This window comes from Myripristis murdjan, chromosome 14 (assembly GCF_902150065.1).
Source record: "Myripristis murdjan chromosome 14, fMyrMur1.1, whole genome shotgun sequence".
NCBI classification, from domain to species: Eukaryota; Metazoa; Chordata; class Actinopteri; order Holocentriformes; family Holocentridae; genus Myripristis; species Myripristis murdjan.
This window is the reverse complement of record NC_043993.1, coordinates 20,322,461-20,335,813: the sequence shown is the minus strand read 5'-3', so window position 1 is coordinate 20,335,813 and position 13,353 is coordinate 20,322,461. Positions and strand designations below refer to the sequence as shown.

The window sequence follows — 13,353 nt, the reverse complement described above, 5'->3', positions numbered from 1 at the left end:
GAAAAATCACATTTACAATATCTGTCAAAATAATCACAATATGACTTCTATACCATATTGCTCAACCCTATTTATAATTTGTATACTGACATTTTGTACCCAAACTACCTAAATTTCTGAGAGGATGTAGTAAAAGTGGAAGACTGAGCATTGTCTACATCTGTTTTAGCTTGAAAGGGGAAAAAATCATCAATTTTAGGTTAAAAAAAAAACAAAAACTAAGTGAGACAGATCTTTGTGTTAAAATTTGATATTATGTAAGTTTGTATATGTTAATGCATTTATAGATTTTTGACAGGCACAATTTTCTCCACTTTTACACTTGCTATTTTCAATGAAAGTGTACATAATAGGACTCTCTTGGCAGCACACTTGTTCAGTTACGAAGTATGAATCACTGAAATGCAGGTATGATGAGTACACACTTTATGAACTTGTATAATGTACTGAATCGGTTAAAAAAAAAAAAAATCTGCTGCTGTGAACATGGTTAGCTGATGAAACTGTGGCCATATGAATCAAAAACAAACTGCCTGATGCCAGTTCCCACCTTTGCTGTGTGCCTGCTCGCTACAAGTTGATCCATCTCTATTCTGTGTCTATGGCAGGCAGGTAAGGTCAGCCGCCTCCATGGCAGCTCTGACATTCAGTTTGGCCTCCAGTGAGGCCGAGCGAGTCCCCCTCGCATCAACAGACCAGCCGAGGAATAAAAGAGCTCTTTCTCTTCAGGACGGACTTGTGTGAGATGTGCTCCCTTTGCCCCTGGCGACACACAAGACAGTTTTCGTCTCTCCTTCATCTCCTGTGTGTATGTGAGAGCTTCTCCACCCCCAGCTCATTCCCCTGGCTGACAGCGGCTCCGGACCCCGAGCAGCCAGCCAGCCGGTGACTCTGAGGAGGAGAGCCAGGCAAACACAGGCCCGGCATGGCAAACATCTCACCCCTGTGTGTGCATGGGAACATCTGGCCCTCTCAGACCGCACCCTGAGTCTGTCTGACGGTCAGTCTACACATTGTGTTCACACGTATCAGTGTTACCACAGCACCAGACTCCTAACTTCAATAACAATACCACTTTAATGTCTAAAAACTCAATACTATGATACCACAGCATACCAAAAAAGTCACAGAATAACATCTGCACTTTATTTTGACAACTTGCATTACCCACTTTTGAAAAGGGGTCTTCATATGTCAGTTGGGTGTCAATCTTTGCTGGCTCCATAAGCTGAATATGTCCAGGCTTGTAAACCTGTTTAAGTGAACTAAGGGCTGGGCAACACAGACAAAATTAAATATTACAAAATCTTTGACCAAATACCTTGATATTGATATTGTAGCGATGACTAGTGGTGCTTTCATAAAATATTTACACGCAAGAGATTTTTGATAAACAGCCATGCAAATGTAGATATGATGACCAAGGTGGTAGAGGCAAATAAAGGAAAAGATACAACTGTGAAAGTTCAGAAAATTGCATCCCTTTACTGTAATGCAGTCTTTAAATCCAGGACAAGACAACATGTCATATCACAATATTACAACAAACAAATTAATCCCAGATGATATCTAGTCTCATATCTTGCTGGTTATTGTTTATCTCTAAGGTGATGTTAGGACATCTACCATCATATCTGGGCTCCGTGCTAGACTGAGCCCCCAATCTTCATGGAACAAGATCAAACAATTGGATTACTTTAAAAGTCCCTTAAGTCAAAACTGAGTTTGGGAAGTCAGCCTTCTGTTTTAATGCAACTCATATATGGAACTTTTTTTGCAGAAGATTCTTAAAATCAATGTTTTTAATTCTTTTAAACATTTTAGACATTTGACTTTACATCTCTGTACCCCCTTTGTAACTGTTTTAAATGAATTGGTTGGCTCCTTCACATAACCTTTATCTATTTTTCATCATTGTTTTTACAAATACTTTAGTGCAGTTTTAACCCTTTTGTTAGGTGTGCTTGTTTGTCTGCCTTTTAGTGAAAATCAACTGTCGCTACTTCACCCGTCAAATAGGTGCTCCAGTGATGCAAAGCAGAAAAACAAATTAATTCAGCAACACTAGCTGGTAGAATTGGAAGAGAACTCAAGACTTTAATATACACACACACATTTTGGTGTTTAGCCTTCTTCAGTGTTGTTTACAGAATGAATAAAAAAAGCACACCTTCTACACTCTACAAGAGGGGATGTCATTTGTCAATTGTCCAATGCGGACAAGACACATAGATAAGCCAAGTTTCAAGTCAAGTTCATCTGCCTGAGTTATGGTGATATTTACTGCTGTATAATCGAAATCGCTGGAAATGGTAAGCAATCGTCAGTAATACCCAAGCACATAAAAATGTATGATCATAGCATTGATATAATACCAATATGTCAACTAGCCTTTGGTGAACTAGAATTCATTTCAAGACATTCAGCTATTTAATTCTATTGAATTTTGCACTGGCTGCTACAGTCCAACCCGCAGGACACGACTGGTACAAGCACTGAAAGTTAAAAAATTAAATGTTGAATTGGTATCAATTTAATATCAAAATTTCCGTAATTGTGACAAAGCCAGCGTGTATGTCTAGCCCTGAATATATGAGGCTTAACTCAAAATATTCAATTTCCTTTTCCAGGCTATATCATTAAGATGGAGCCATGTAAGAGTAGCTAATAGTTAGCCCTACTGATTAGGAGTCCTTTTCCTCTCTGTCTCTGTCTCTCTCTCTCTCTTGCATCATGCCTGCTCAGACTGATCTCTCCCCTGGCCGTCCAATGATTAAAGACTGATGAGGCATGCTCAAAGGTCTATGCCATTGAACACAACATTAATGCACCCGGCAGCAAATTTTTTGCCATCGACCCCGTTCCCCGCAATAAGGACAGAGCCATCAATCAGGTCGAGATAGCCGACACCAGACACAGGCTGATGAAGTAGGGGACTTTGGAGCTAATGACAAATGGATCTCTCAGATATGGTCACAGTATACTATGACAGTCCACCGAGAACACTTGACCTTTGGCAAAATCCTGAGCCCCAGTTTGCCACCACCATGCCATGCAAAAAATGGAGGCTATGCATAAGGATGTTGGGTCAGGTTATTGTGTGAGAGCTCTTAGGTCCGGCTGCGAGCCACAGAGCCTGAACCCCAACACTTTTCAGAGCTGCCCCTGGCTGTGCCCAGCCCTCCTCTGTTCTCACACTCAACCCTGGGAGTGACCTTCAGGAGGCCTGCTAGTCCTGCTAATTGGGGTCTCTAAAGAGCAGAGCTATCCACCCCCCACACTGCACTGGAGGAGGGACTGCGGGGGAGAAGGAAGGAGAGATAGCAGGGCCCTGTATTAACCATTTTGTGGGAAACTTACAAAAAAAAGAAATGGAATCTGGATTTAAATACTGAATGAAACTTGTGCTGCACTTCAAGAAAAACGGTAAAATAAATGAGTAGGCTAATTATTAAAGTTGAGATATGTTGCTAAATAGAACTAGCCTATACCTCAACATACCTCAGGTGTAACATGAGAGCAGAAGTGTTGCACATGATTTTTATGTATGTGAGCTTGTCCAACACTTTTACTTTAATTAAAGTGGATATTGCTTTTCTTATCTCTGATAACCTTTGATCAATAAAGTTATATGGTGCCTTTTATGTAGAACTTAGTATCCTGGACATTAAGATTTAGGGTGGGATCACCAAGTAGTAATTTTTAGTGCATTTAGATAAAACAATGTCAGTAATCAATGCAAAGTAATTATCAATAAACACTTGAGTGGAATTAGGACTAAGCATGGTCTACGTGTGCTATAACCACTGATATTAAAGCTAATTATGTGATTAAAAGCATTTAAATATAAATGAAAAACAATGCAAACAAAAAGGGGAAAAAGAATTTTTAAAAAAAACATAACACAGCCATGCTAACAGAGAAAGAAGACAGCGTATGAGTGAGATAGGCACATTTTATCTCTAAGCCAGCAAGGTTGATGCCCTGTTCTCGAAAACATGGGCGAGACAATGATACAGGAGATTTAGTGTAGCTATGCACTGGCCTTGCCAACACATCACCATATCAGGGCCGCTTCCTATCAGTGTGATCGCCATTCAGTAACCCGGGGGAAGAGCATTTACAGGAAATGATTCTTTAAAAACAACAAGATACTAACATGCCTCATGTTTGGATAGAATGAATTAACCGGTAAAAATGTGTTTCATGGTAAAGGACACACTATGCTGAGCCTGAGGGAATGAAAAGTCATACAGTGAGCCAAATAACCAATTTAAAGCCGGTCAATGATAGATTGAATGAGTGAGACTTTGAGTAGGGATGGTCATGAATAGGAAGGTCGGCATTTAATTTGCTAATCCATCATTCTAATTGTGCTCACTAATAAAGAGAGAGGAGAGTGGCTGGGCATTGAGAAGCAGTGGAGCATGTTGAGGGGTGCGTGTGTCGTTCTCCATGCAGCCAGTGAGGCTGTGGCCCTTGGCCCTAAAAGCCTGGCCAGCACTGGGGGTGAATAGGTCCCATCTAGCTCAACACAGGCAAGACTAATCCCTTCATGTCCAAAGAATTGTTTAACTATGTTTGACTGATTAACCCAAACCCCCAATTCTGCTTAGGATCTATCCATTCAATCACCTCTCTCACTCATCATGCTGCAGTGTGTGGGAGGAGATGGTGATGAAGAGAAAGAAAGAGGGAGAGAGAGGGAAAGAAAGAGAAAAACAATTGGGGGGGGGGTGTAAAACAATCCATTTGGAGGAGGCACAGAGAAGTCAAAAGGACAGCTTTTTTGTTCGGGCTGCAATTCTAAAAATGCACATAGCACATGAGTTCTTGCGAACCAGCTGTCGCTAGCATTCAAAGGTCAGAGAACTCTTGCCTTGAGAGAATTCCAATAGATACTGTAGAAAGTCAGCAGTACCTTGGTGTGTTAGCATACTGCGCTGGTATGTTGGTTTTCGCCAGCTTCATGGGAAAAGGAAATTTAAGGCACTTCTTCCCTGAGTCGAAAAGAGGTTGCCAGGAAGATTAACCCAGCTTCCTTTTATAGCCTCTGACAAGAGGTTAAATCACACATTACACCGCCTGAAATGCCTCCTAGTAATTAGATCAGGAATATTACTCTCTCTTTTTCCCCTCACAGACTGTGGCTGATCAAAGCCTAATGATGGTGTCAGTGCCATGGGCAGTGCTGGCTGGGTAAATCTCCCCATCAGGATAGCAATCTGTCAGGCCCACTAGCCCTGCTAAACAGCACAGGACAAGAGAGTGCAATGGTGCTTGACTCAAAGTAGACTAACTGCACCAAATATTAACAATACAAGCAATCTATCAGCTGCACGTGAGCCTTCACACATCATTGAAATCTGTGGTAATTGTTACATGTCTCTTTGTTTAGGATCTAGGTCTGCATGTTGCTCTTGTTTGTGTGTACACAGTCAGCTGAGATGTATAGTGACAGAGACATTTGTGAGTTTTATCCCGACAACAGCAGAGAATCTGCGGTCCTCCGTGCCAAACTAGATCTAAGAAGCACCTGGTCCCTTGATGGTGTGAGGGGGCTATTGGCTATTAATTACAGAAAGCCGACACGCTGTGAAGGCAAACCCTTGCAATGAGACCCTGGGATGTCAGATACAGCAAGACGAATGCTTCTCTGTCACAGAGCAACATGACCTGCCTCAGGACTCTGCACACACACAAGCACTTTCAAGTATGGCTTTCAAATTGTGGCCCACCCTTCTTCCTCTGCCCCCGCCCTGTCTCCTTCTCTATCTCAATCACATTCTGCGGATGTTACAGTACTACAGGGGATATTTTCTGACTAATGCAAAATGGTTGTGCAGTAGCTTGATAAAAGTTGACATTTTCCTTTTCTAATTCAGTGCTTCCTTTGTAAACAACCTCACGTTTTATGTCAGCGCGCACACACACGTAGGCACACAGAGCACACATAATGGTCAATTTCATTATTTGCTCCAGAGCTTAACGGGCACAAACAAAAGGGGGAAATGGCAGGAGATATGCCAATCATTTATTGCTGAAAGATGTCTGACAAAAGAGTCTCAATTTTTTTTTTTAAGACAGCTTTTCTTTCCTGTGGCATGTTCCATGTCACTCTTCAGCACAAAAAGAGGGGCCCCTGACAACAGACTCCCACAAGAGGTCTGACCCCATCTTAACCCCATACAGGTGGCATAGCACTAACACAGGAAGCAAGCGAGCTATTCACAGGATACACCCAAAGACCTGCTTTCAAAGATCATTTATAGTTGCACAAAGACAGCTCATTGCTAGTAAAGTGTATTCTGACCTACTGAAAAGAAAATCCCCTTGAAGACTTTAATGGTATAGGCTCCCTGTTCTCGGCATAGACTGAAAACATCTGGTTGAGGGTTTTTGTGATCCACAAAAAAAAGACCAATTTCAACTGTGTGTAGCAACATTGCATTAATGCTGCAAAGGCTGCTAATCTAAAGTGCTGTCAGCAGATTATATATTGAGTAGCTGTGGTTCAAAATTTTGACAACATTTTCTTTAAACCCTCTAAACAATCTACAAAGCAAAATTGGCTCCTAGTGGGCAAACAACCTTGTTACACAAGATAATCTCTGTACACAGAGAACAAGGTCATATGAAATATAGTCTTCCACAGAGCCCAGGGGAATTGCTAATGTGACTCCTGTCCGATTGTTGTTCAGTTGAGTCCATCTACTCCACTGAACTATGAACTGTGATTACAGCCAGCACCCCCCCGTAGAGTGACAACTGCATCTCTGCACATTCCAGGAAACGCAGCCAGCTGAAGGCAGCAAATACATGGGAGAGGAGGAGACATAAACAACATGAGCTAGTTTGAGCATTGCACCCTTGTTTACTGTCTCACTAAGTGCATTTCATCCCAGCGCTTTCACAGCAGTGGCAGTATTTCAGCATTCAGTACAGAGGGGCTGCTGATGCCACGGGTCTATGTACAGAGGGCTCAGTCACAGGCTGGAGAGACTGTTTGGACAATGTAGGTGTCAGACACACTGCCTGTCTGGAATAACGATTCAGTTCAGCTGGTAAAAGAGACCCGATGCTTCCTTTATAGCGGAGGTTCAATAAAAAAAGTAACTGTTGACTGTTTTTGGTGTGTAACAGTAATACTTCAGAGGAAATTCTGCTTTGTTTGAGCTGGTACATCGCTATCAGTGGAAAAAAAGGCCTGCATTTGCTTCAAACAGGCATTGAATGACATGCCAGAGATTAGCCTCTGAAGGTCACAGTCTTAGCCTATCCTTTCAGACGCTTTTCACAACACAACCCCGGGCCCTTTTGAACAACAGGAAGAATGTCATCTGGTTACTTTTCAAGGCACGGAGATACCATTCACTGCAGCCAACAATGGCTGCTAACAGGACCAGAGGGTTAGGAGGTTATAAAGGGCCCCATTCTAAGCGCTGCTCGCTCTCCAGCCCACTGCACGCACACAGAAAAACACACCCACACACTGAGGCCTTGAGAAGTGGTGCAGCTGATGATAAACTGAGGCGGGTCACGGCAAAGTGCCATGGCACTGACCGCTCACCTCAGTAGCTCCCTCAGTTCTGCCTCCGTCCCTCCCCAGCACAACACTTAGCACCCTGAGCATGCCTCCAAACCCCCTGACTGCTCAATCATGCCCTTGGAGACACTAGCTCCTTGTCGGCTTGCATAACTTTGTCATTTTCAACTATATCATACACTAAACTACCCCTTCCTATGTATTATTATGTCCCGCCAAAAATTACAAAAGAGTAAAAAACAAAAACACTTTGTTTTTTTTTTTCCATTACAATATTTTCACAGATACTCTCTTGGCAGGAAAACAACAATGTACAAAAACAGGGAATAAAAACCCACAAAGACATGAATTTCAGGGATATTCTTGTGGGAAGAGAGGATGTGGGATGACTGGGCTTACAACTAGACAAGACTTACGAAATGCAGATCAACACTGAGTGCTGGTTGGGTGTTGTAGTAGGACATCAAAATGGGCATTCCAAAATATTGAGCATGATATTGCAACCAAGGCACAGAAGTTTAGATTTTGGCTAAACAACTTACTGTTCAACACACAAACACGTGAGCCTGTGTCATTTCAAAGATTAGGACTCAACAAAAATCACCCGCTGTTATGCAGGTTGTAATGGCTGTCAGAGAGCGACACTCCACAGACTACAGACAGCGCTGAAATCCTTTACCAATTTAGTCTCACATGAACTGTTTGAAATGTTAAAAATAAAGCCCAATTAGCCAACAGCATTTTACATCTCCTCCCTCTCTAATCCTCTGGTAGCTTAGCCTTATCTAATGTCTGTGCCAACTATGACACTTGCAGCTCACTCTCCCTCTATCCCCTCCACCTGATCTCCCCTACAGCTTACTGGTGCTTTGTTGTGCCATTCTTTCTGACCCCACGGACCATGTCAGGCCCAGAGCCTCTCTGGCGCTGGCTAATGATGGCTAGATATGTACAGTTGAAGAGGAAGGAGAGGGAAGCCACACACTCTTAACTCTGATGCAAAAGTATTTAATTTTTTGAAGATCAACATTTCAGCTTACACTGCTTGCTTGATATGTATAGTTGGCACGGAAATTGGAAAACTGTGCAGCAGTGATGGACCTGTTAATGGCATCTAATAGGGTTACTCAGGGTGATACGCAACTTGCTGGGCAGCCTCTTGCTACAGAGGGGTGTGGTGGTGGAGGGGGAGGGTGTGCGTGTGTCAGTGTAGGGTCAGTGATCTGACTGAGACAGCCTTATCTTGTGCCATAAACAGATAACAGTATCTACCCCGCTCCTCTGCTGTTCCTGTGAGATGGAGGTGCATAAACAACCCCATCGTCTCTAGTGCTGATGAGACAGAGATGCTGTCCTATACCGAGCCCTGTTCCTCCTCCTGCTGTTCACTGCTGTTGTTGCTGTGCTGAGCATCACCGGGAGGTTTAAAATTCTTCCACGATTGCCCTCGAGCTGGAGACACAACAATTTCATAAAGCCCCCTGGTTGTGGTATTTGCAACGTTGGGTTGCAGTACTCCCCAGCTTGAGGCCTCTGCTTTGCTGATTACGCAAACTTCCCAGCGAGAGCAGGGCTTTTTGCCCTAATTGGACCTGCTGGCTAACATGCAAATCCATGCAAAAACATAAAAACGTTACATTGCAAACAAAGATGCAAGGCGGAACGAATCAGACCCATTCCCTCCAGTACCTTGGGACAGCATAACATAATCAATGTGAACCAAACTAATTACGATGTAACGGTAGATCTACAATCTCAAACCTGCAAGTCAGTCTTCATCTGGGAGGCACAGAGAAGTTGTCCAAGTGCAAAAAACCTGATTTGGATGTTTCACATGGCCTCATTCTTCACCACCAGCCTGACCCCTGTTTTGACCCTTGCACTGTGAGTCCTGACATCACCCAGTCACACTGAGGCTACCAAACATCTGTCCCCGCTCTGGAAACAGACTTGTACAGCTGAGAAGACACAGCGTAGCCTGACAACCAGTCTCTCCAAGTGGTGGGTGGCTGTGTGGGAGAGTGTGGGCTGACAGCTGCACTGGTGACTGGAAGACTGAAAGGTGGAGCTGGCAGGCTCATATTCTGTACCTGGGAAATCACTGTCCTGCTGTCCATCACAGGGGGCAGCCTCATTTTGCAAATGGATGATATTCCAAAAATGCTATTCATCTAAAACGACTGGGGTGAGGCACATAAAAATCTCCTAGGCTGGAAAAAAAAAAAAAAAAAAAAAAAAAAAAAAAAAAAATCACAAACAACACCTGCCAGACATTTAACATACACAAGCCCTGACTAGAATATGAAAGGAAGAAATGTATTGCATTTGGAGGGTGGAGGGGTGCATGGTTACAAATTTCCAATTCAAGTGCTGTCTCTAAAATGCAACATCAAATGACTGGCTTTGAATAAACCAAAATGAGCGCAAGCCAAGTGGCTCATTCCAGCACAGAAAATTATCGCATCAAAAATATGCTGGTTAGCTGAGCTATTTCACAGTAAACAATCACTGAATCACGATTGTTACTAATCAATGTATTTTAATGAGCTCCCAGCGAATCCCAACAACAGCTGAAACATCACAAAAAAGCTGCTCAGGTTCTCTTGGTTCATTCTTTGTACCCTGTGATCTGTTATTCATAGCCTAGCTCTGAAGTCTCCAAGAAATAAAGTACAGCTTTGATGTTATCCTCTTATTACTGCTGTTTGAAACAGACCTAATGGTGGTAATCAGAACATTTGGACGTCATGTGCACAACCTTCTGTAATGCAAAACATCTGGGTTACAGTGTAAGGTGCTCCAAATGATGCACCGTGTCTCCGGAAGGCCAATTATCATTCATCCATGTACATTTTGCCATATGTTTACTAAGAGCAAGTTTGATACAGTAAGACTATTGTCTAACAAGATGAGTAAGTGCACCTATCACGTTGATACTTGACTCACTACAGTACTTCCTAGTTTCCAATCAAGAAAGTGCATATCATCTACACTATGCTGGATATTTTGGATGCACCTCTTCTACAAACAACTGCTCTCAAAGGTGATATTAGCCAAAACACTGCAAAGGTGTTTCAGTGGAAATTAGCCTCTCCTGCTCCCGTTTTCAATGAATATATTCCAATATATTTGTCAGAGATTGGCTGAAAAACCAAGGAAAACATCCTTTCCTATCAGTGTATCTACAGCAAGAGTCTTAACTTTGTAGAGCCAGGCCAAAGAATCAACATACGAGTAATGAGCATAGGAGGAGAAACATCTGGAAAGCCATGCAGAGGTCCAATTAACACACACATTTAAGTGGGTCTTCATTTTGGTGGAACATCTTCATTTACCACAATGCAAATAACAAACAACGTGAATGGATGAACTGGCTCCCCCGACATGTGCGCTCACCACCTTTCAGGCTTATTTGACTGGCTTTATAAATATTTGCAAAAAGACAAATGACTTCCAGACTAACTGAAGCAAACAAAACAGGCAACAAAAAGGATTAGTTTTTGAAAAAACATTAGCACATGTATATATAGCCCAAAGTCAAAATACAGCTTTAAATACTGAGCTGCACTCCATGCACAGTGACAAGAGTTTAACCAAATCTCAACTTGATGCATGAGTTGTCAGCTTTTGCACACATGTAGCATATCTTGTACTTTCAAAACTGCTGCTCATTTTCAGCTCACTTTTCCAGGGTGTTTGTTTGAAAGACTCACATTTTTTACAGATCAAGAGAGACCCGAGAGTGATTTGTTCATAACACCAAATTAATCTTCATTGTGCTGGGAAACATAGCACCCAGACGCAAAAAGGATCCCTTCTACACGATAATTGCCAAGTCAAGGGGCCTGCGTTTCTCAGTCAACAAGGTCTGAAATTTAATTATCCACTCTTTGGAAAATGTAGGGCAAGACAGCTACATTGCAAAACTGCACTTTTCGGCAAGTAATGTAGGCCTCTTGTTTGAGTAAGCACAAGATCAAGCGCATCTCTCTCTTTCTGCCGTCATAAATTAAACAGCCATACCTTAACTTAATATTTCTGAGCAAACTCACAATTCAAATGTTCACCCCAAATTTAATCATTGTGCCCGCCCCCGATGAGGCGTTCATAATCATTTCATAATCTTATCATCTTACCTCGTGCGACGTAACCATTATCACTTCCATAGTCCAGTCACAAAAATATTGCTACACTGCGGTATGTCCTCTAATCATATCCGCTCAGCTCTATCACACTACAGACACTAAAACAAGCCAGAGACGGAACAGCCAAAGATAACACAAATAGGCTGTGGCAGAATTAAACTGATCATCCCACCGTGCAAGATTAGGTTCAGAGGGGGGAGAAAGCATCGATAAGATCCCATCAGTTAAGTGCACTCTTAGGATTCCCGAAATTTGATCATGGAGAGACCTTTTCCTTGCAGACAGCGAACCATTATAGTCGTTATGGCAAAAAAAAAAAAAAAAAAAAAAAAAAAAAAAAACCTTTTCGCCTCCTCTGAAAACTACTCCTGCACTCCTCAGTGGTCTAGGTTGTGCGGCAGGATAAGCACGGTGACGTCAACCTTTTGTTACCTTTAACACTTGCTTGCTATTGCAGGTGAAAGGACTTTCTTTCCCGAGGTAGTGGGGAAAAACTTGCACATTCACTGAAACGCAACATCCATGCAGAACATCTCTATTACCGGCGGAGACAAGCGTCCCTATTGTGAAATTTGGACGAATATCCATATCCTAATGAATATGTCGTGGGAGACAAATTGATGACAGCAACATCATACTTTAAAAGCGGTGAATGGCACACAAAAAACAGCTGGTTGTGGGTTTTTCCACAGGAAAAAAGTTGAAGAAAGCTGGCTCCGTTCAACTTTAACGTTAAACCTCCCAGCAACTCGCTATTCCTTCTTCTTGACAGGAGGCAATGATAGTGGTTGCAAGAAACTGCCTGCATGCTAATAATACATATCATAATAATGAGAATTCTGGTAATTTGCTCCACATTGACCAGGCAATGTGGTCACAGCTTAAGCTTAACATGTTCATATAAATTACCAAACAAAAACAAGCAGCCAACTAGCTAACCAGCTCACAACAGTTGAAGCCCCAGTTTCATTCAATAAATACTACACACTGGATACTACTCCTTGTCGGTGTCCAGAAATTATCATTGACTCACAGAAACCGCTTAAGCAAAACACATTTAAGTCACTGCATATTTATATAATGTAGAAAAGGTCTAATGTGTCGGTACCTGCATGTTGCCAGCGGTGCCAAGTGGGCTACCTGGTTGACAGGCTGGCTAGCTAACCTAGCCACAGTTAGATAACGTCGGTCTGAAACATACACACACAGCTCCATTGTTGCCTTCTCAGCCTTTAAAATTATTTATGGCACAACTGACGAGGATGTCAAAGAGTGTCGGGTGGCAGACATCTTTTTTCAAAGGAATGACTACTTACTCTCTCCGTTTAGCTCCGCGAAAGGCATCGCTTTAGTACGTCGTCATGGTTTAAAACGGACAGATTTTCTCCGGTTGCTCTGCGTTGCCGAATCACTGCTGCTGCTGCTGTCTGCGGCAGCAACTTCCGGAGCATGCGCAGTGGCGGGGTGCGTTCCAGATGGAGTACACTGTGCTCCGTGGCTGCGCAGGGAAGCGGTGTGTCTTAAAGGCACAGCGAGACACTTACCTGAACGGATAAATTTGGGGGTAGATTTTTTTTTTTTTTTTCATGGTTTCGTTTTGTGGTTGAAAACCCACCACTTGATCCAGATGAGCCATGGTCCTCTTTCACACGTTTGCATATG

General features: G+C 42.6%; 1 protein-coding gene across 5 annotated transcripts in view; it reads right to left on the bottom strand.

The window, feature by feature from the left end:
- fam222ba (family with sequence similarity 222 member Ba) overlaps nucleotides 1-13,141 on the bottom strand; it is a 30,894-nt gene extending 17,753 nt beyond the window's left edge. For 3 of the 5 annotated variants that reach the window (XM_030068297.1, XM_030068298.1, XM_030068299.1), the window contains exon 1: nucleotides 13,008-13,122. The gene's annotated coding sequence lies outside the window, so the exon portion shown is untranslated. Of the gene's footprint in view, nucleotides 1-11,682; nucleotides 11,921-13,007 lie in introns of those variants that run through there. The other 2 variants (XM_030068296.1, XM_030068300.1) reach the window with 2 other exon arrangements.
- Nucleotides 13,142-13,353: the final 212 nt, after the last annotated feature.